Raw genomic sequence first — 23,223 nt, forward strand, 5'->3', positions numbered from 1 at the left:
ACTAAAAATACCAGTCTGAGTTTCAACCAACCATTCCTCCCAAGGCGATTTCTTATCTCCTGCAAATGACCCATCTACCACTGAGTTAACTTTTCTAAAGCTGCAACCTTAAATATTGAATCCTGAATCCATTCAGCTATCCTTATTTCTAACGTAGCATCCATACATAGAACTTCTATTCTTTTGGACAGTCGACTTTTGTTTACTTTCAATAACCAAGACTGTTTAACTATAAAGATTACTGACGAATTCATTGCCATGGAATATTTAATGGAATTTTGAAATCAAGGAATCAATTATAAAGGGAGGAAAAGCAAAGAAAATATAGATATGACTAAGAGCAACCATACGAGTACATAAGATGGACAATCTTAGTACCGCTTAGTTCACAACACATAATTCGGTGGCATCCCACCAGACCCTTTTGTAACACAGACAAATAGTCAAATCATATGCATTGTTTACCCCAATCAACCGATAGAATCACCGAGGAAAGGAATAATTTTTAAATACGAATTCACAAATAGGAAGGGGAAATCTGATTTATGATAAATCGACAGAACCTTAAGTTGCTTGCTTCGAGTTTGACTTTCTTACAGAAATTTATTAGATGGTAAACAATTATTCTGGAACCCAATGGTGTCCCAAGAAATACATGAAAAGGATCAAGATATAAAGAACAATACGGATCCACATACGCTACGAAACTTGGTTGCATAGCAGCCGCTGGCTACTATCATTCCATCTGAGTTCACCGAGGTCACACACTCGGTCCAAAAACATTCTTTGACACATAAAATGCAATATTTAGGGATAATATTGGTGCCTCTTCAGCCGACACATCGATGGTCCGCTCAGAAACTAAACTTTCACGGTCAGACTCATTTTCTCAAAAGGGAAAACTAGAAAAATCTACCGAAAATTACCCATAATACATATATACGAGAGATATATACTAAAAGCTAGGGTAGCTCCAGCCATTCTTTATGAAACGTTAGGGTTATGCCTTCGAAACCCTCGACTGAACTCTTAGACTCACTCCTCTGATTGAGTTGCTGACTCACACCTTTATATAAACCTTTATACACTCTTTTGACTCTATCCCTAACCTAAATCAGGGACTCAAACCTGTGGCTCTGATACCAACTGTGACGGCCTCAACCCCGGGGTTAGGAGTTGACGTCACCAACAAGAATAATAACAAACATAATATAATACAAATCATTAATAATAGATAACCATGACCCCTTTACCAAGATCTTTTTCAGGTTTAAGTATGACTTAAGTTACAACTATTACAAGACTAACTTATAACAAACCATCCTGGCAAGACTAACTTAATACAGCAACATAACAGACCACCTTTGGTCCAACACAACTACCTCAGAGGAGCCTGGTACTGAAAGAAATGGAACTCTGCCCTGACTACGACGGAAGAATCATTTAAGCATCTACACTACATATATACAAAACATTCTGCAAGGGTGAGCAATCAATTGCTCAACAGTACCAATGTATAAATAACAAGTAAAACGATATAAAGTAAAGCATTTATAGGAACAAAATTTGTAACTCATTATAAAAACAAGTAAAACATTTATAAACTAGATATCAAAACTAACATGCTCTGTAAAAAAAATCAACAGTCGTGTGCTGTGCATAAATACCATAGTTCAATTTTAGCATGCTATTTTCATTTCCAATACCACTGTTCCATTATAGGAAACACAAAGTCATCTGTTCCGTTACGGGAACCACTAAACCAAAATCAGATATATAGTTGGACGAATCCTTGGGACAACTGATCAGTCTATCCCACCACAACTTGTTCCGGAACTCAGAGACTAGCTAGGTCTCTATCACACTGGACTAAGCGGTTTAAATAGGGCGCGCAACTGACTTAGCCTCTTACACAAACCCGCTGGGCCGTTAGGGGCCTCTTACGCAACCATCCAATATCTGATCTATTTTATCCAGTTTCCAAAATCAATTATACCTATCTCTTTTAAACAATTATACCACAACACACTTTTCAAAATCTTTCCAGTTTTAATCACAATCTAGATATAGGCATTTTCAGAAGTCACTTTTCCCCCAAAACATAAGTTAATAAAACATATTTAAATACGGGGGATACGTAACTTAAAATGTTTTATTCCAGTACGTAAATTAAATCAATAATTATTCATATATACTGAACTATAAAAGATTTGTTCAGGGGTACTTGCCTTGCAGAGCTTTACAACTATCACTGACTGATTTTGGATCGACTCGGACATTCGGCTTATCAGCTAATTAGCAGACTATCCTGGATCTGACTTCAATGTTCAAGTCCTTCGCTTGGAACCTCGCTACGCTTGTCGACTGATCACTAGGTTATCTTTAGTCCAATTTCAACTCTCGGGCCTTCCGACTATAACCTACAGAGTCGAAATACTCTAGGTTAGACGTCCAATTATTCTTGACATATCATCGCTATCAATCCTACCCAAACGATAACAATCTCGACTCGTACTTATTCTTATTACCATAGTACACATAACAATTCAGGTTAGCATTCACAACTTGGTTCAATAACCTTTTTCGATAATTATTTACAATTATCGCTTCAGAAGATAGGGTTGACGAATCTTTACCATACATTTATCACAACACACAAGCACTATTATAAAATAGTTATGTTTATAATTATATAGTTATACGCATTTGACTGGTAATCTCGATAACCGCAGGACTCGTCCTCATATTTTCGAATTCAATTTTCCACGAAAGTTGGGCAGCATGTCCTTTGTTTATCGGCCTACATGTCGAAACATAATCGATGTCGAATCCCAATCACAATCACAATTAATTCAATCACAACCCAACAACTACAATTCATAATCCAATTAACGATACGACTTTTAAAAATAATTAGTTATTTGTTTTACATTTTAGGACTCAGAATAATTCATCACGGTCCACCGTCGGCTCATCGCCGATGGCGGTAAAATTTGCGGGTACCCGATTAAATTCAGGTCTCCAACGCAAATTTTACCGATTAAATAATTTTTCCCACACACAATTATTTTACATCACGCAATCTACTCAATTAATTTCCTGAAGAAATTAAATAAATAAATTATTAAATAATAACAAAATGCTAATCGGGACAGGACCAAGCAACAGCACCACACGCACACACGCGCTGGTGTGGTCGGAAAATGAAGCCAGCGAACAGCAACAGGGACACAACTGAACCAACAACAATTCACCCATAAATACACGCACTGATATACACACATATATACATACGTGTATATATAATCAAATAAAAATAAAACAAAATCAACCGAGACCACCAAGACTCGCCGGAAGTAAACGACGGCTCACCGGAAACGGGAATCAAGAAGTAGCCGTGAAATGAAGCAGGGAAACAGAGATGAAGCCGAGAGAAAGCCAACAGAGGGGAGAGGTTTGCTAGAGAGAGAAACGAGTGAGGTATAGGGGATGAGAGACTGTGGTGATGTGTTTGTGTTTTTTTTTATCCTTATCAATTAGCAACGAATTACAGCTAGACACGAAGCCAAAACAATCCTGAAAATTGAACACGTGTATTTACTCTACCTGAAGGCCTGATTTTTAATCTGAAATTTGATTTTAGCGAACTGAGTCGTACTTGAAACAAATTCATAAAATCAAGAAAATAGTCTTAAAATGTTATAAATATCCCGAAGTTAATAAAACATAAGTTTCGGAATTTTAGGATATTTTTTAAATGCAAATTATACCCGCTTTTAGCAATTAAACGAATCAACGCGCGGGTGAAATTAATCCCAAAAATTTCCAAAATAATTTTAAAATTCTCATAATATTATAAACTTCATAAAATATAAGTTTCGTGATCTTTGAAAAAATCTAGAATTAAATACGGATTTTACAAATAAATGAAATTAGAAAATTATTTAAAGATAGATAATTAGTGAAATATTGATTTCTCAATTTTATAAAATCCTAAAAATAAAATTAAATTTATGAAAATCATAAAAACAATTTTATAAAAAATTCAAATATTTATGAAGATAAATCTGCCATATAACCACTTTTAAAAGTAATAGCGAGATAATACAGCTCAACAAACAATTATACAATAATCCTTGTAAGCCACTAACCACACATAACTAATATTAAAACAACAATGACTTACAGAACCCATACACATATTTTATTCACTTAATTATTTAATAATTACACACTTAAATAGTACAAAAATATACGAGTCATTATACTATAATGTGGGGCAAATAAAGTTTGATCATGGCTATGACCGCCATGAACCTTATGTTCCACCTACGATTGATCGCCCCACTCCAGACAATAGGGGTCAACCACCGGTTCTAATCAGTAACGCTGATTTCTGGAGCAACTATACCACATGAGGGATGCTCTGTACGGATTCGACTCAAGGCTGAGCACAGTGGAGCGCCGCAAGACCAGAAGAGGCCTTCGTCACAATCGTCATGTCGATGCACCTGTAAAACCTCCCATGACTGAGAGAGATGCAATGGCCGGTCGTGGCCGAACTGAAGGCGGGTGTGCCAATAACCCCGCGATGCTCGAGTTACTCCAATGACACAACCCCAATCATTGAACTCATTGATGAAGATACTGATGGGCGGGAAGTGCTACATGCTGATAACCGAGACGTGACTCACCCATACCGGTCTTGATGCACTTTAGAAGAGCAACAACAAGCAGAATCAATGCCACCTAATGAGTAGCGAGGCTTTGCTGCTCTGAAAGATCATCTAGGGATCCTCCTCGGAGATGACGATTTGCGGATGTTACTTTTGGAATGGCAGAGCCCGATTGCGGAGATGCGATGCCCCATAGTTCAACGCGTGTGCCCCTGAATCCAACGGATAATCAGGAGCGGAACCGCGACCATGAGAGAGCTCCTCCCCATGGATTGATGGATAGTTATGGTCGAAACTATGGAAGTTATCGCTGGAGAAGGCCCTAATGGCGTGGAAGGGGCCAAGGACGTAGCAGATACTGGGACGGAAATCGGCGTACCAACTATTGTGATGCTCGTTGGAACGATCAAATTGAGGACTATGATCGTATGGGAGGAATCATTCTAAGGGATATGCAAGTTTATGATCGAGACATTGTGGATGGCCGCGGCCGAGGACAAGACAGAACCCTGAAAGGAAATCGAGGGTGAAATCATAAAATACCAATTATACGGGGAGGAGGGAAAACTAAGGCTCAGAATACTAATCAGCAGTTAGCTCCTCTGGGTGGAAACCAGGTAGTTATGCCTCCACCTGAACCTCATAATCCACAGCCTCATGTGCAAACCATCCCAGGAGTAGGGACTTTCAATGTGGACAACCTGAAATAACTACTTAATCACTTGGAAGGAGGAAGAGCAATGGTGACAGACGAAATTCCCTCGCCATTCTCTGCAGTTGTAAGGAAGGCTCAATTGCTGGCCAGGTATCGTAACACAACTAGTGATCTCCGTTTGCATAGGAGCTCGGATCCAGTGGAGTTTCTGGGATGATTGAACATAGAGATGGATGTATATCAAGTTCCAGACTTAATCAGGTGTAGACTTTTGACCTCAACCTTTAGAGAAAGCGCTCAATAATGGTTCCAAAAGCTTGGACCAGGAGTGATCACTTCCTGGGATTAGATGACAACCTTATTCTTGACTACGTTTCAAGCAGCTGTGAGATATGCTCCATCGGTCACAACTTTGGCCAATATCAAGCAAAGGGAAAATGAAAGTCTAACATCTTACTTCAAAAGGTTCAACACAAAGTCTACTGGAGTAAGTGGTTCCTCCGACTAAGCTTGAAAAGTTTCTTGATAGTAGGATTGAGGGGTGGTTTGGACTTCTGGAAGCACTTATAGGGAAAGGATCCGGCTACTATGGCAGATGTCTTGGCCTTGGCAGAATTATTTAAGGCTATAGAGCAATATTTAGTAGAGGACCAACCGGTGCCGCAGACGAGCCAGAGGGATAGAGCAAGAAAGAGAGATAGATCTCCAAGCCCAAGATATCGAAGGAATAGTCGAAGCCCAAATCGGGTGAATTCCACAACTATGCAGAGGGAATGGAGCCCTCCCTAAAGTTATGACAACAAAACTAGTGGGTACACCCCGTTGGCTGCGTCTATTGAACACATCTTTGAAGTGAACAAAAATAGAGGGCTTTGTAGGAATCCAGAAGCTCTGCCGTCTTGGAAAAGTAAGGACACGAATAAGTATTGTGAGTTTCACGAATCATCCGAACATAACACCCACGAATGCCGACAGTTGAAAGATGAGATCGAGGCTCTGATTAAAGAGGGGTACCTTGGCGAATGGGTAGTAAAAAAAGTAAGAAAGCACAAGAGTGGCTCTGACAAAGTAAAAAAGGAAGTCCGATGTACTCCTCATGGCTCTATCAATGAGAACTTGGAGGAAAATAAATTTTTCAGGGACGGTAGTATCCAGGAGATCCCGGAATGGAATGCAGTAATCGAGCCTTTGCAAAATATGCAAGGGAAGCCCGGTTTCGAGCATTGACTGATATACACAGAGTGGAAGCTCGACCAACCAAAGTATTTAAGGGAGAATCAATGGATATCATTTTCAGAGAGGCAGATACTAGGTGGGTACATCACCCCCACAATGATGCCTTGGTCATTTCTCTCCAAATTGGAACTAAAAACGTCTACAGACCTTCTTAGATAATGGAAGCTCGACAAACATCCTTTACTACAACACTTTTAAGAAGATGGGTTTGGCTGATCGAGATATGCCAGGAGAGGACTCTTGGGTCTATGGTTTTTATGGTGAAGGAGTTATAGTCATGGGATTAATTCGATTTCCGTGCACCCTGAGAGAAAGTCCGTTATCCGTAATAAAGATGCTTGAGTTTAAAGTCCTAAATCAGGAATCATCCCACAATGTACTGCTGGGACGACCTTTTCTTAGGGAAATGAGGGTCATCATTTCAATTCACCACCTTACAATCAAATTTCCAACTCCGAATGGGGTTGGTAGCATAAATGGCTCTTAATATGACTCCCGAGAATGTTACCGACATGCTATGCGGGGTTTTAAAAGAAAGGATATTCAAGTCGGAGATGCCTCATATGATGAACTGGAAAGAAGTATCGAACAGCCGATCGAGGAGGTTCGTGTCCATTATTATATTGAACAAGAAAATGAATACTCGTTCAAGTTGCCTTCAGCAACGCTGTTTTTAGAAGACACTATCAAGATTGAAATGTTGGAAGAAGAAGAGCCCCCAAATGACATAATCTAAGGAAATTTTAATGGGGAACGACTCGAGGGGAGGATCGATATTTTTCAAAGCCTGAGACAAGATATTTATAAGGTGGATGCCTCTTTTCCTGAGGGTGTGCCCTTATCACCAAGAATTTTGGAAGAAGTTGATGCCCCTGTACATCAGGGCGCGCCTTCTCCCATTCTAAACTTGAAAGAAGTTGATGCCCCTGTTATGCAGGGCGCGCCTTCTTTCAGAAAAGAAGTCGATGCTCCTCCTCTAGGGGATGCGCCTTCTAGACAAAGTGATGAGGATTATAATCAGCTCGATTTGGATCCACGGATTCCGATGCCAGCAGAGAAAATGGGGCCAGCCGAAGACACAATTGAAATCTCTATCGACGAGAAGGATCCAAGAAAAGTCTTGAAGATTGGATCTCAGTTGACTCCAAGGCTGAAGGAGGGGCTTTCAATATTTCTCTTGGCAAATCTTGATGTATTTGCGTGGAGCCACTCAGATATGGTTGGAATTAATCCAGAAGTCATGTGTCATCGATTGAATATCGATTCCAAACATAAAGGGATTCGAAAAAAGCGCATATCTGCAAGTGGAGAAAGGGTTGTAGCATTGGCAAAGGAAGTAGATAGACTCTTGGATGTCGGACTAATCAGAGAATCATTCTACCCGGAATGGTTAGAAAATCTGGTGTTAGTAAAAAACCCAATGGGAGGTGGAGAACTCGTGTGGACTTCACCGATCTAAATAAAGCATGCCCAAAAGATAGCTTTCATTTGCCAAGAATTGATCAGTTAGTTGATGCAACGGCCGGACATGCTTTGCTAAGTTTCATAGACGTGTATTCTGGCTATAATCAAATTCCCATGCATGAACCTGATCAAGAGCATACCTCCTTCATCACTGACATAGGTCTCTATTGCTACATCAGATGCCATTTGGTCTAAGCAATGTCGGGGCAACTTACCAAAGGCTGGTGAACAAGATGTTTAAAAAGAAGATCTGAAAAATAATAGAAGTATACGTGGATGATATGGTGGTAAAATCCAAAAGAGCAGATGATCATATAGCGGATTTGGCTGAAATGTTCCACATTCTGAGAAAATATAGGATGAAGCTGAATCCTCAGAAATGCGTATTTAGCATGAAGTCATGAAAATTCTTGGGGTTCATGGTAAACCAACAAGGAATCGAGGCAAATCCCTCGAAAATCAAGGCCTTGCTGGACATGAAATCTCCCACCAGCATTAAGCAAGTGCAGAGTTTAACGGGAAGAATTGCAGCATTGAATCGATTTGTGTTAAAATCTTTAGACAAATACAAGGATCTCTTTAAGGCGATTAAAGACATGGGAAAGGATTTCGTATGGACTTCGGAATGTGAAGAAGATTTTCAGAAAATCAAAGAACAGTTGGGGAATCCTCCTATGTTAGCAAAGCCCGAGGATGGGGAAATGTTCATTCTCTACTTGGAAGTCTCAGAATATTCCATCAGTGCGGCATTGGTAAGAGGGAAGAAGGTCGCCAGTCACCAGTGTATTATGTGAGTAAGAGATTGTTGGATGCAGAAATAAGATACACCAGCATGGAAAAGTTAGTGTATGCCCTTGTCCTTGCGGCACGAAAGCTAAGGCCATATTTCCAAGTTCGTCGGATAGAGGTCCACAACGCTTATCCTCTCAGGCACTTCTTACATAAGCCAAAATCATCATGAAGAATGCTAAAATGGGTAGTAGAGTTGGGACAATTCGATCTAGAATATTGTCCTCGCACAACAAGCAAGGGGCAGGCATTGCCCGATTTCATACTTGAGTTTGATTCTGAGGTAAATGAGAAGGCTGTAGTGTTGGCAGAACCTTCCTCACAGGGAAATGCCCCTTGGTGGATCCTACATGTCGATGGGGTTGTGAATAATAATGGAGCGGGAGCTGAGATTGTTTTGGTTACCCCGGAGGGACATCATTTGACGAGTGCCATTCACTTCAAGTTTTATGTCACCAACAATGACGCTGAGTATGAAGCGCTAATCAATGGTCTAAAGAAAGTTTTAGAAGTAAGAGTCGTGAATTTGATAGCTCAGAGTGACTCGAAGTTGGTAGTAAATCAAGTCAATGGAGGGTTCCAGGCCCGAGGTCCTCGAACTGAATTATATGATATGTGTTCAGCGTTTACTCAAAAGATTTGGTAGCGCCAAGTTGAAAGGTGTGCTAAGAGAAGAAAGGAACAATGCGGATGCCTTGGAAGAAATGGGCTCACAGATGGATAGTGTGTTTCTTGGATAAATTCCCTTGGGAATTCAGGAAATTCCAAATATTCCAGAAGTAAGTGTGTTTCAGATGCAAGAGGTCCTGCTGGAGACTTGGATGACCCCTATTCATGACTATATACGCACAGGGACTTTGCCGGAAGACAAGCTACAAGCTCGATGCCTTTATTATCAGGCTGCGAAATATGTTGAGTATGATGGGGTGCTACCTAAGAGAGGGTTTAATCAACCGCTTTTATGATGTGTAGATCTGAAAGAAGGAAATTATATTCTTAGAGAGGTACATGAAGGTATTTGTGGAAACCACTCGGGGGGTGGTTAGTTGGAATTACAAGTCCTTAGACAGAGATATTATTGGTCAACCATGAAAGAAGATGCTTTCAAGTTTATTAGGGTGTGTGATCATTGCAACAATTTTCTAGTTATTCAAATGCCCCAGCAACATCCATAACTTTGGTGGCAAGTCCTTGGCCTTTCGCTATGTGAGGAGTTGACCTCATTGGAGAACTTCCCAAGGCCAAGGGGGGTGTGAAGTATGCCGTGGTGGCTGTTGATTAATTTAGAAAGTGGGTGGAAGCTATGTCATTGGCCATGATTACGGCTAAAAAAATCAAAGATTTCATCTTCAATTCTATAGTTTGCAGATTTGGTATTCCGTATAAACTCATCTCTGACGATGGGAAGCAATTTGACAGTAATGAGTTGAGAAAGCTTTGCGAAGACTTGAACATCAAGAAAGATTTCGGTGCAGTAAATCACCCACAAAGTAATGGCTAGACTGAGGCCATAAACAAGATCATTAATCATACTCTAAAGGTCAAGCTGGAGGAAAAGAAAGGAGATTGGTCAGGGCAAATACCAACGGTCCTTTGGTCTTATAATACAACTCCAAGGTCGACTACGAGCGAGTCCCCTTTTATGCTAACCTACGGGTATGAGGCTATGATTCCCGTAGAAGTGGGAGCTGGATCGCTACGAAGGTATTTGTTTGTTGAGGAAGATGCAGAGATCAATCAAAGGCTCCACTTGGATTTGTTGGACGAAGCTAGAATGAATTCTCAGTTGAAACTTGCTGCATATCAGCAGAGAAATGAAAGGTATTTCAACAAGAAGGTGAAGTCTGTACCTTATAAGGTTGGTGATCTTGTTTTGTAAAAAGTCATGCCGAATACAAAAATAGCTCAGCATGGAGTGCTTGGAGCTAATTGGGAAGGACCATACAGGGTCAAAGCTATACTTTTGAAGGGGACTTATCGCTTGGAAGGTTTAGATGGCAAGCTAATCCCTCGAGCTTGGAATGCAGAGCACTTGCAAAAGTATTATCAGTAGGGTACGACCTTGGACCCCTCACTTCTATGATTGATTTTTATATAATACACTAGTAGAAAATAAATTCCTCCTAGCCTAGGGGTAGTATATATGACTACGAACCTTGGAACTAGCTGAAGGATTAAATTTTCAAATAATTTCCCCACAGAGCATATTAGCCATGGGACTGGTGTAATTTTTACACTAGAGTGCATTATTATAAAAATGATAAAGATATTTAATTATATGTTTTTCAGAATATTGTAGTAACATTATGCATCAGGAGCGCCCTAAGGGTGGAGGCATCTCAATAAATTCTACTTGTCATATTTCTACTCAGAAAATAAAAGGACGTGCCCCATAGCAGGGAACGCCCAGACAATATGTAGTTTATGACAAATAAAACTCAAACAGATCAAAAGGCATGTTCCATATTTATAACAAAAAAAGCAAAATGAATATTTCGAGATATGCCATGGCCAAGCAGGCACGACTTCAATATAAAAATATTTTAGTCAATGCAAAGTTTGATGTTTCTTTTTAGGCGCGCCCTGGCAGTAAAGGTGTCCTAATAAATAAGGACGCGCCCTATGTATGGAAGTATCTCAACCACATTTACTTGGAAAGTTCATAAAAGTAGAACACGAAAAGCATTTGCCAATAAATAAAATAAAAGTCAGCACCTTCAGGGTGCGCCCTAATGGTAGAGGTGCCTCGACAAATTTACCTTAGAAAGTTTCAAATAAAGTTTTATACAAGAGTAGTTGGTAAACATCACTGCAATGATAATGCAAGTCTATCTGCAATCCTACTATGACAAGTAAAAAGGCGTGTCCTAATAATGGATATGCCCTATATATTTGTAAAAGGAAATTAAAATATGAAAAGCATATGATTGTCATAATAAAAGAAGTTCCAAAAAACTAACACAAAAAGTAAATAATCTTATAACTTTGAACAACATCAAAAGAGGGATGGCACCTTAGAGTATTAAGGGATCAAGTTCAAATAGATTTAAAAGGAGCTCAGGGCGCGGCCTGCATGCCGTTGGTTGGTGGAACTGATTAAAGAGGGAATTTTGGGTCGACTTTAGGCGCGTCCCTAATGGGATCATCAGTAGGCACGCCCTCGTCCTCCTCGAGGCCAAGTTCAACCCTCATTTCCCTGATCTCAGCAGCATACTCCTTCTTGAATTCCACCATCTCCGTGATAGTTTCCTCGCCAAAATTTTCAAAAGTATACTCCAGTCATTTGCTACAAAACCAACCCTATAGAAATGGAAGCCACGAACCAAAGCTTCATCAGTCACCTCCCTCCTCTTGTCTGGCCAACCATCCCTTTGTTGCCCCTCAAGATACTCAATCTTGAGTTTTGCTTCCTCCAGCTTAGTATGAAGAGAAGTAGCTTTCTTGTTGGATATCTCAAGTTGAGAGCCTTGATTCTCGAGCTCACATTGGAGAAAGGAGATCCGAGAGTCTTTGGCTTTGATGTCTTTTGAATGGAGGAGATCTTTATCAAGAAGATTGTTATGAAGGATATTATTGTCCCCTTAAAGCCTTTCCAGGCGCTCTCTTTCCTCCAGAATCTTGTCCATAACATGTGTTGAATGGTACATCAATTGGCAAGATGCCTTGATTGAAGATTTAGTGGCATTCTCCAAGTTCATTGCTTGCCACAGTCTGACCTCCTCATCAGGAAACATATAAAGACCCTAGGGGTCCAAGATAATTCAGAGCTACTAAGGATCTAGTGGGCGCATACTCTTTCCGGGGTCTCTTGGATGCGCCTTGATCCTCTTTCAAGTCTACCACACTCCTCTTTGGAATGGGGGTCGACTGAGATAGTGGGATGGGGGTTGGAGCCGACGTTTGAGTCTTCGAGGCATCTTTCTTTAAAGCCCGTGCTTTAGGTTTTTTGATAGGGCGCGCTTCAAATGACTTGGGGTTTAGTATATAGCATCGCTACAGTTGGTGGCGAACTCGCTTTGTTCTTGGAGGGGCCATGTCTGCATAAAATTATAAAAATAATTACTGCAACAAAAGCATGATGCGCTTTGATACTAAGGCGCGTCCTAACTTTGAAATATGTACAAAAGTTAAAATAATGCTTGATAAGGCAAAAATCATAAATGTAAACAAAAAATGATAAAGTGCAACGTACAATAATTGAATTAGTAAGGTAAAAAGCAACAACGGCGCACCCACGTGAGAAGGCACGCCTACTTAAGGTATACTCCGTCAAAACTGTAGAACTCTCGCCCTGAAGAGTGTTTTCTTCTACTTCCTCTTCCTCTTCTTCTACCTCTTCATCATTGTCTATGTCAATGATGCGAGAAATAGGGTTTCCTTTCCTAAATTTTATATACTTGCGCTTTGTCCCTACTTGATCAGACAAGATCCCTACTCGCATCAAATTGGTTCTGGTCACCAAAGTTTTCAAGTTCCATCTATCAGCAGCCACTCTAAGAAGGGCCTCTGCCCGTTTTTAAGGCGCACCTTCAAGTTCATTAACTAATGGTTTGTCTAAATAGAAATGAAGTTATACAAGGTGATAATGAATGTATATAATGGAAAAAAGGGAATGAAAGAGTTAGATAGGGCGCGCTCTTACTTGGAGATGTGTTGAAATCCTTATCCTTAGAACATCATATAAGTAGGAAAAGTTCTCTTTCCATCCCTTCTCATGGTTGACTTTTCCACAAGAAAAACCTTTTTTGTTATGCTGCTTATCTACGACCAGATAGTAATATCCATGGTCAGATTTTCTTAAACTGCAGAAATAGCTTACTTCATCCATTGTGGGTTGAGGAAAACCTAACTCTATGTAAAGGATGATTAAAGCAAGAACAAATTTGTAGTTGTTAGGGGAAAGTTGAAGAGGAGCTACATCATACAGTTCAACCACCTCTCTCAGGAAAGGGTGCAAGGGCGCGCCCAAACCCATCGAAACCAATTTGGGACTGGTTACCATTCTGGGAATCCTGAAATTTCTTCCATAGTTAAGATATGGGGTTGCATCATACTAAGTGGGAACGCCTAGATTCCTTCCATGTCATAAAATTCCATCAACCATTTTAGTAGCTCATCGAAACAGGCTGAGCGTAATCCTACACAGAATAATTTTCCATGCTCCCTCCTGAAATACTTCTTCAAAGCTTCATTACATGGTTCGAAGTTATTCCAATCAAAGTCCAATTCGCTATCAGAAACCTCCTAATGTACGAATAGAATGGGAGAGGGTGCAGGAGAAGTAGAAAATTGAAGAGTGTCTTTATTGAAAAAATTCATCTCGTTATGAAGGGGCGATGAGTTCTCTTCAGACATGCCCTCAATATTAGGGGAAGAAGGCGCACCTTGAGATTAATGAGGAGATAGGCTTGGAGAAATGGATTTATAAGAAACTTTGGAAGCTCCCACATTAACTCCTATTTCTACTCCTATGTACCTGTCGGTGTTCAACCCTTCTAGCCAATCATCTGGATCACTGTCTTCTAGGAGTGGTGATCTTTCTTTAGAAATTAGCTTCTTTTTTTCCCTTTCTCTGACCCAAAGGGATAATATCCAAATAGGATCTATTGAAGGAGTCTTCCATGAGTTTTCCTTCCTTGGAATCCTGGATAACGCCCGCCACACGGTCTAAAAATTCAGGGGTATGGTGGGTGTTTGGAGGTTGTGGTTTAAAGTAGACATTGGGAGGAGAATATTCCCAAGGTTGGAAAGAAATTCCTTGAAGGGATGAAATGGAGAAAATGTGCCCTCGTCTTTCAGCTGTCAAAATCAAAGCAAAAATATATTAAGGGCGGGTCCAAAAAGAAGAAAAGTAAGACAATATGATAAAGTAGAAGGCGCACCTAAGTAAGAACGCGCCCCGAAGATTCTTATTACAATGCTAAAATTTCGGAATAAAGAAAAAGAGAGGACATGCCTAAGGGATGGTTCTTATGAACATAAATAAAGAGGAGACGACGCGTCCTAGATCCAAGTTGAGCGTAAATTATTTCAGAATAATGGTTGAAATTTGGGAACATGATTTTAAAATTGAATACCCTAAATTTAAGGATCTAAATTGCTTAATTAGAATATATGCAGATATATGTATACACAGATATGTGCATATCAAGAATATTTATAACCAAGAACACGAACAGTCACTATGGCATGCATCACAATTTACTTAATAAAACTCGAAAAGGAAAAAAGTTTTGTGTACCTTTTTAGTTGATGAGAAAATTGACAAGAAAGAAACTTGAAAATGATGGAGGATCGACTGATTCCGGGAGAAACGGAGCTCAATTACCGTCGGAGGTACGTTCTAGAAAGAGAAAGTAGAGTGAAAAGAAAGATGAAGGGTAAAAAGGTGAAAAATGAATGATTAACTATATTTATAGGTAAAAATGACATGGGACAGCTGTTAGTCCCATCAATCACGATTCCCGAGAAAAAGGGGAACCGTTTCGAACCGTTTGAAATGCCAAGGACGCGCCCTCTTGAAGGCGCGCCCTCTTTGATAGTCATAGTTATTTGAATTTTAAAATGAAGGCGGAATGATGTGTTCCAAGAGGTGCGCCCTTTTAAAGGTGTGCCTTGTAAATTAATATTGATGATATATGAGTTTATACAAATTTTGATAAGGGAAAGAAATTCCAATCCCATTTTTAATAGCATGTGAAATTTGGGGGTAATTATTATGCCCAAAAATCAGTATAAATATTGTTCGGGTCAAAATCAGATACAGTGGTCAAAATTGAGATATGTATGCCTAAAATTAAGGAGAAGATAAGGCAAGTTTCCTTTCTACAAACGAAATATGCGCACCCTTTAAATACGGGAAGGCGCGCCCTGAGTTCAAAAAAGATTATTGGATGAATATATCTTATAGATACTGAAGGCGCGCCCTCACTTGATGAGGGAGGTGCACCCTATTGTTGAGCAGAAGATTTTGGGTAATTCTCTGAGCATGTCCCTCACCTGTGGAAGATGTTAGGGCGCGCCCTAAGTAGAAGAGATGGTTTGTATAGGATTTCAGCATGGGTACTTGGACGGATTCTTTGGATGATTCAAGGAAGAAGGAGATGATTATTACTAATGTATTTGCTGCAGATACTTTATTGAAGAACCGCTTCCTGTAATGCAACCAAAGGAAGGCGGTGTCCGTGGTCAGAGACCTCCAGGGGTATGCATGGACATAAAGCCTCCTCCTGTAGTCAATGAGTGTCATTATTGGGGATGTGGGGTGAATTCTGGTGCGTGTTTTGGGAGCTCTGTCTCTGTAGTCAGCGGGTGTCCTCGTTGGGAGACTTTGGAGTATCCTGCACTTTGCACCTAAAATCTTGGGATCACTTGTTCTGTAATCTGGTAGGGGCTCCTTATCCGGGGGACAAGGATGCGTCCAACATTTGGAGTGAACCTTGGTTATACCCGCATCCATGAATTAGAGAAACAGCTGGTAGCGGAGGGTTATCCTTGGCTAGGGAGATGCCTTATCCGTGAAGTCTCAAAGCCATGGATGAGCCTTGGGTCTTTTTGGTTGGGCCTCATCGGAGAGCATTCCTAAAGCTAGTAGAAGACAGTTTCCAGTAGGTTTCCTACTGGGCCTCGGGACAGGAGATCTAAGCCCATTAGGTTTCTTGTTCCCCAAGAACTACATTGGCTTCATTTCCTATAAATAGGGATATGTAGGCGAATTGTAAGGGTCAGAAGCGAGAGCGCAAAGGAACCACCACTAACCCTAAGCAATCTCAGCCACCAATAGTAAAAAATACTAAACACTGTTCATAAAATCTGACGATTACTGTTCACATTTTCCGATGAAGAACCACCTTCACAGATCTTATTTCTGGCTACGAACCTCAAACTTTGTTGTTACCAAATTCCTCCTTCAACATATGTTATAATTTTTCTTTCCGGGCCACATACAAAGTATGTATATTTATAATTCTAGTTCGTGATTTTACCTTTAAGCATGAGAAGAGAATAATCTGGTAAAAGGCAAATTACCACAATAATGAAATAATATAAAATTATTAAAGGAGTCCCTTTTGAGTTAAATCCATGTCACATGACACTAATTTTAATATGCCAGATCATTTTTTTGGTTAGTTATGGCATGAACATATGTATACGTACTTTAGCAAGGATCTAATATTTTTAGCAAAGTAAAAACAAAAATATATTTAAATAAGAAGACTTCTAGCTCTGTGAATCGTGCAAGCTAAGTAGTATACATATGGTTTGTAGAAGATACAAATTTGAGTCTACTATATGCAAATAGTTTCCTCAACCTCAAGTCAATTGTGCACCGTTCTGCTGGGTGTATAGGAAAAATGCAATCATGCACCTTTTAAGGCATATTAACCAACTTTAGGAACCTACTAGAAACCGCTTCAAACCTTGTTGATCCTAAAAAGAGGTTGCCTAATTGAACATATTGGAAGAGTATAAACTACCTTGTGCTCCATTTTTCACATTAACTATGAGAAAGTAGCTAAGCATCATCAGAATCCAACTATGTAATCCAAATGAAAAAAATATGTCTTTCGACATTTTGAATTTATCTATATTTTTTTATCAAGAAGCATAACAGAATAGAAATGGGAGATTAAAATAGGAAAAAGGTAGAAACCAAGGAAGCAGCAACTCCAAAAAAAGAAGGCTTCAAACCACTTTAAAGTCCACATAATCCTTCACTCATTATCACCTAAAACAACTCCCAAAAAAATGAATCTTTAACAACAAAGGAACAATATCGAATCATTGTATTCAAGCTGAATATATATATAACTTTAAAAACAAAAAAAATGAGAAGAATGAGCAGAGACAAACCTGACTGATCAGAAAATTTTCCCATAAGAGGCGAAGTATCGTCAAGCATGAGTAAGGTGACCAGCAGAATCACAGTTATTACATAACTTCCTAGGCCCATTAGCTCATATCCTGCTATTTATATTTCTACTTCTCTTAGTCTTGGATGTAAAACATAGTCTAGCAAAAGATAAATTAGTGTCACTAGTAACAGACTTATGTTTCTTTGACTTTTGTCTCCTTGAGCTCTCAAGATCCTCAACAAGCATTTCATGATGAATATAAAGATTATCTTCATCAAAGGGCTCAAAAGTAGCTTTCTTAAAAAGAGGTTTCTTGTTAGGACGTTAACATGCGCTAATAATACACGCAAGTATACGCGTTCGCAAGTAGTATAAGATTTAGATCAAATTTGTTCCCACATAGACTCTTTAGTTAATTTAAAAATATGCACCTATGCAACAATGATATGGTTATTATCCAATGCTAAGACAAATAACAAGTTGAAATTGTTTATAACTAAGAATTAAACTAACAATTATAACTAAGAGAACAAGAATGGTTGAATTAATATATATGACAAACCTGGGATCATATTTTCATTAAATACTTCATTCAATAGCCTTTTTGTTCTTAACCTTAGCATGTAATGGTGATGACACTAATCAGATAACACGAAACTAGTAAACGCTAATTTCGTTGTATGAATACCCTACTACCAAGCATCCACAAAAGAGATAGAAGTTGAATAGACATTAATTATGCTTAGTCCTTCTATGTCTATAAGAATAGAAAATATAACGGTTTGATGTACAAGTTATCTATCGTGATTACATAGGGAAAGTAAGATGGTTAAAATTACCTACGAATCATGCATAACAATAACACATGAACCTATGCTAGCATGTCAAGTTCTAAACCTCTATATTCACTGTCGCTTCAATAGAGATTAACACACTATCTTATATATTAGCTACGCACATAAGACGAATAAGCACAACCAATACTAGGTTACATACAATTACCACACACTAAGGTATCGAAACAACTTAACTAAAGAAATTCATAAATAAATCCGCTAGAACCCCACGATAATGATTAATTCATAATCGAACTCATCATCACCATGGGTTCCAATGAAAGCATGATAATAAACTATATAAGAGTACTAGGGTTCAGAGACAAATCGAAAATAAGCATCCAAGTATCGCCTAAATCAAAGAAAACAAAAGTCTTCTTCTCCGAAGCCTCCTCGTGCTCTCTAGGTCTTCTTATTGCTCTCCCAGGTCTCCCTGTTGTTAAAAACGTATTTTTATTGATTTATATAGGCTCCAGGATGACCAGGACCCTTAATATCTTGAATTTCTACTAAAATCGGGATTTTGGGGCAAAAATTGGGGTGGGGCGGGCGCGCTGGTTTCTGGGGCGGCCGCGCCTGACTTCTGTACTTTTCTGCTGATTCTTCTTTTGGCCATATCTTGAGTTCTACTCGTCAGAATTAGGCGATTCAACTGCCCACGCGAAGCTAACGAGATTCTCTAAAACTTGAGAACCTAGGCTTCCAATTCTGATCTCTTTTCAGTATATTTATTTGAAAATATTCTTTCTTCCTTTAACCGATGCGTGAAATGCAATAACGCAAAAATACATCAAAAATACCAACAACTTGAGTCCAAAACACCAACTTAAGCTTGTAATGAAGCATTCCAATTAGATATAAAATCCACTTATCACACCCCCAAACTTGAATCAATGCTTGTCCTTAAGCATAAACAGACTCAAAACTATAAAACAAACCTAATGCATGAATGAAACTACGCGAATGCAACTAAATGATAATGCAATCGATCCCCTCAAAATAACCATAAACAAATGAATAAGACAATGCCTCTAAGAATACAATAACTCAAAATAGATTTTGAATAAATCTCACAAATCAACTCATAAACCAGAAACGTGCGTGTGTGGATGCTTAACAGATATACTCTCGATACTAGATCAGTAACCATAACTTTTCTATCATCAAAACAATCACAAGTTTATAAACAAAATAGAAGTTAAACGCATAATGACTCACAACACCTCCTTTCTACTAGAGTTAAACAAGGATTCATGCTATTATTGAACACATAATAAGATGCTCATTTGACCGTGCAATGAATGAGGTCCCAAAAGACTTAAACAATAATACCCATGTTGCGAGCGTTAGGTTAGCAGATCCCATACTATAAAAGCCTTAGGTCACTAGGAACAAAGTCCCATAAGAACTTAATAACTCGAGTATTAAAGAGCTCATTCTTGATCAATTATGCATAACACATATATTTTTTTATTTTTTTCTTTTTTCTTTTTTCTTTTTCTTTTTTTCAACTATTTCTGAATGAGTGTGTTTCGCTCCATCTCATTCAACCCTAGACTACTCATAAAACTATGAGCCGACTACTAGCCATTTGACGCCTAGCCTTATTCACAACTAACAATGAAATCAAAGTTTTTCTCCAGATAAAAAAATCAGTGTTTTTACGTCATTACGAGAATATCACAAATTTTAAATATAACCATGTGATTAAATCTCAACAACAAACAAGTATGATCATGATCTAGATCAAAAGCAACCCTATAAGATTTGTGATTTTTTTTTCTGGGCATGCAAATCAATTCATTAGAACTTAAACATCCCTCTATTCTTCATCACTACACTCACATCAACATCATCCAATCAATCAGAAATAGCTCAACCTAAGGGATCATTTTATATGCATGCAAATGCAACTACATGGACTCACATAATAACACAAACAAATATCTCCTATGTGAACAATCATGCAAAAATATGAATGAGATACAACTAAACATGCTAAACATGCAACATGAATCTATATGAACTCTATGGACACACACAAACTAATCCTTACATTATCACCCCCAAACTTAAAATTTTCAATGTCCTCATTGAAGGCAATAATAAGGATTTCAGGCATACCTAGTTGTCAGAAAGATCACCCTCTTCGGGTGGAGGATCAGGTGGCCAATCAACCTCGACACTAGTGGCTCGAAAAATAGTGCCCAAAGCCTGTGTCAAATCTGCAGCAAAACAAAGGTGAATGTCATGCATGGCCTCCATACGCCTAGTCAATTGCCTGTACTCTCATCACCAACACCAGTCCTAACAACTGCCTGCTCAATAGGAGAAAAACCCTTTTGTAGGCACAGGAGGATCTGTTCGGCCACCCTCTTCATCATCAAAAATATATCCTAACCCCTTATCATGGGGTGCACCTAAGAATGAATAACTCAAGTGATCTAGCAGTCGGTTGAGCACAAGTGTGGGAGCTTCTTCAATAGATGGTTCAAAACGCTCCCGAGAAATTTTCAGCTCTGCTAACCCAAGAGAATCGAATGGCATATCCAACTTCTTCTTCCATGGAGGTGCATTTAAAACCTACAGTTGCTCTGCCCCTTCATCATCATTACTATCAAACTTCCCTATTAAGGATCTCTCTAAGGTATCTGACTTTGGCAATTGCTCGAGTTCCGAATTTACTACAGAGTCGACCTACTCTACTTTAAAGCACTCCTCTTTAGCTGTGGGTAACTTTATTGCCTTGAATACATTAAAAGTGACCTTCTGATCATGAACCTTCATCGTAAGCTCTCTTTTTTGCACATCGATCATAGTTCGGCCTGTAGCCAAGAATGGTCTACGTAAGATAATGGGAATCTTCTTATCTTCCTCAAAATCCAGAATTACAAAATCAGCAGGGAAGATGAGTTTGTCCACCTTAACCAAGACATCCTCCACTATTCCTCGCGGATAAGCGATGGAACGATCATCTAGTTACAGTGACATGTATGTAGGCTTTGGATCAGGTAATCCTAACTTCTTAAAGATAGAAAAAGGCATCAGATTAATGCTAGCTCCCAAATCACATAAACATTTGTCAAACGACAAGTTTCCTATAGTGCAAGGAATAGTGAAACTTCTAGGATCTTTAAGCTTCGGAGGCAACTTTTGTTGCAGAATAGCACTGCACTTCTCTGTTAGAGAAAAGATGTCTAAGTCATCGAGCTTCACTTTCCGAGATAGAATACCCTTCATAAACTTTGCATAGCTAGACATCTGTTCAAGAGTTTCAGCGAAGGGTATGTTGATGTGAAGTTTCTTGAACACCTCCAGAAACTTAGCAAATTGCTTATCCAACTTCTACTTTTGTAGCCTCTTAGGAAAAGGAGGTAGAGGATAGACCTGTTTTTCCCCTCTATTACCCTCATGAGGAGTGTGTTCCACATTTTTCTTCCTTACTTCCACCTCGACATCCTTCTGCACCACTTTTCAGCCATAACTGCATTTTTTGAAACTTGAGATTTTTCAGGCTCTTCATCTTGCTGAATTTGGGGGCTTGCGACCGTTCCAGACCTCAAGGTGATGGCATTCTCCTGTTCTTCAACTTCCCTCTTGCCTGGATTGGATTTTGTATCACTAGAAAGCGTTCGTGGTGGTCAATTCAATAAGGCATTAACAATTTTCCCTATTTGGTTCTCTAGAGTCTTGATAGAAACAGTCTGGCTTTAGCATATAAGAGCCTAGTTTTTACACAAAAGCCGCAACTCCTCCAATTCATATTATTCATTCGAAGATAGACCTGCACTTCCATGCGGGCAGTGTTAAAGTTGGAGTTGTTGTATTGGTGTATACTATTGCTGAAAATCAGGAGGATTAAATTGATTGGATCCAAACTGCTGATAAGGATGTTGTACCGCATTCTAATTATTGCTTCAGCTGAAGTTAGGATGATTCCAGTTGTCAAGATGATAAGTGTTTGAAACTGATTGTTGTGATCTCTAAAAGTTGCTCACAACTGAGCTGATTCACTAGATATAGCACATTGCTCCGTCATATGCGAACCTGCACACAGCTCACAAACACTGGTTATCTGATTAACACCATAGTTAGCCAGCGAATCGATCTTCATAGAAAATGCCTTTAGTTGAGCAGTGATAGCCGTAGTTGTATCCACTTCAAGAACTCCTCCTACCTTGCCCTGTGGCAATCTCTGAGTTGGATACTGATATTCATTAGCAGCCATCACTTCAATTAGATCATAAGCTTCCTCATAGCTCTTTGCCCATAATGCTCCACCTGATACTGCATCAAGCATGGGTCTAGACTGTGCTCTCAAACCATTTTAAAAATAATTGATGATCATCCAATCAGGCATACCATGATGAGGACACTTTCTAAGCATCTCTTTGTAGCACTCCAAAGCTTCACATAGAGTTTCTCCCGATTGCTGCACAAATTGAGTAAGAGCATTCCTGAGTGCAGCTGTCTTCTCTATAGGGAAGAATTTAGTAAGAAACTTCTGAGCAATATCCTCTCAAGTAGTGATAGAACCAGCTGGTAGAGAGTGTAACCAGCTCTTAGCTTTATCCCTCAGAGAGAATGGGAAAAGTCTCAGCTTTATAGCATCTTCAGAAACTCCATTGAACTTGAAAGTATCGCAGATCTCGATGAAATCTCTGATGTGCATGTTGGGATCTTCCACTGGAGCACCCCCAAACTAAACTGAA

At 39.2% G+C, this 23,223-nt stretch overlaps 1 non-coding gene across 1 annotated transcript; it reads left to right on the plus strand.

Annotated features, from left to right (window-relative positions):
• Positions 1-22,869: 22,869 nt before the first annotated feature.
• Positions 22,870-22,976, plus strand: LOC141682096 (small nucleolar RNA R71). Its single transcript, XR_012559498.1, has one exon. It is a non-coding gene; the product is annotated as a small nucleolar RNA R71 (small nucleolar RNA).
• Positions 22,977-23,223: the final 247 nt, after the last annotated feature.

The sequence above is a fragment of the Apium graveolens genome, chromosome 8, assembly GCF_009905375.1.
Source record: "Apium graveolens cultivar Ventura chromosome 8, ASM990537v1, whole genome shotgun sequence".
Taxonomy (NCBI): Eukaryota; Viridiplantae; Streptophyta; class Magnoliopsida; order Apiales; family Apiaceae; genus Apium; species Apium graveolens.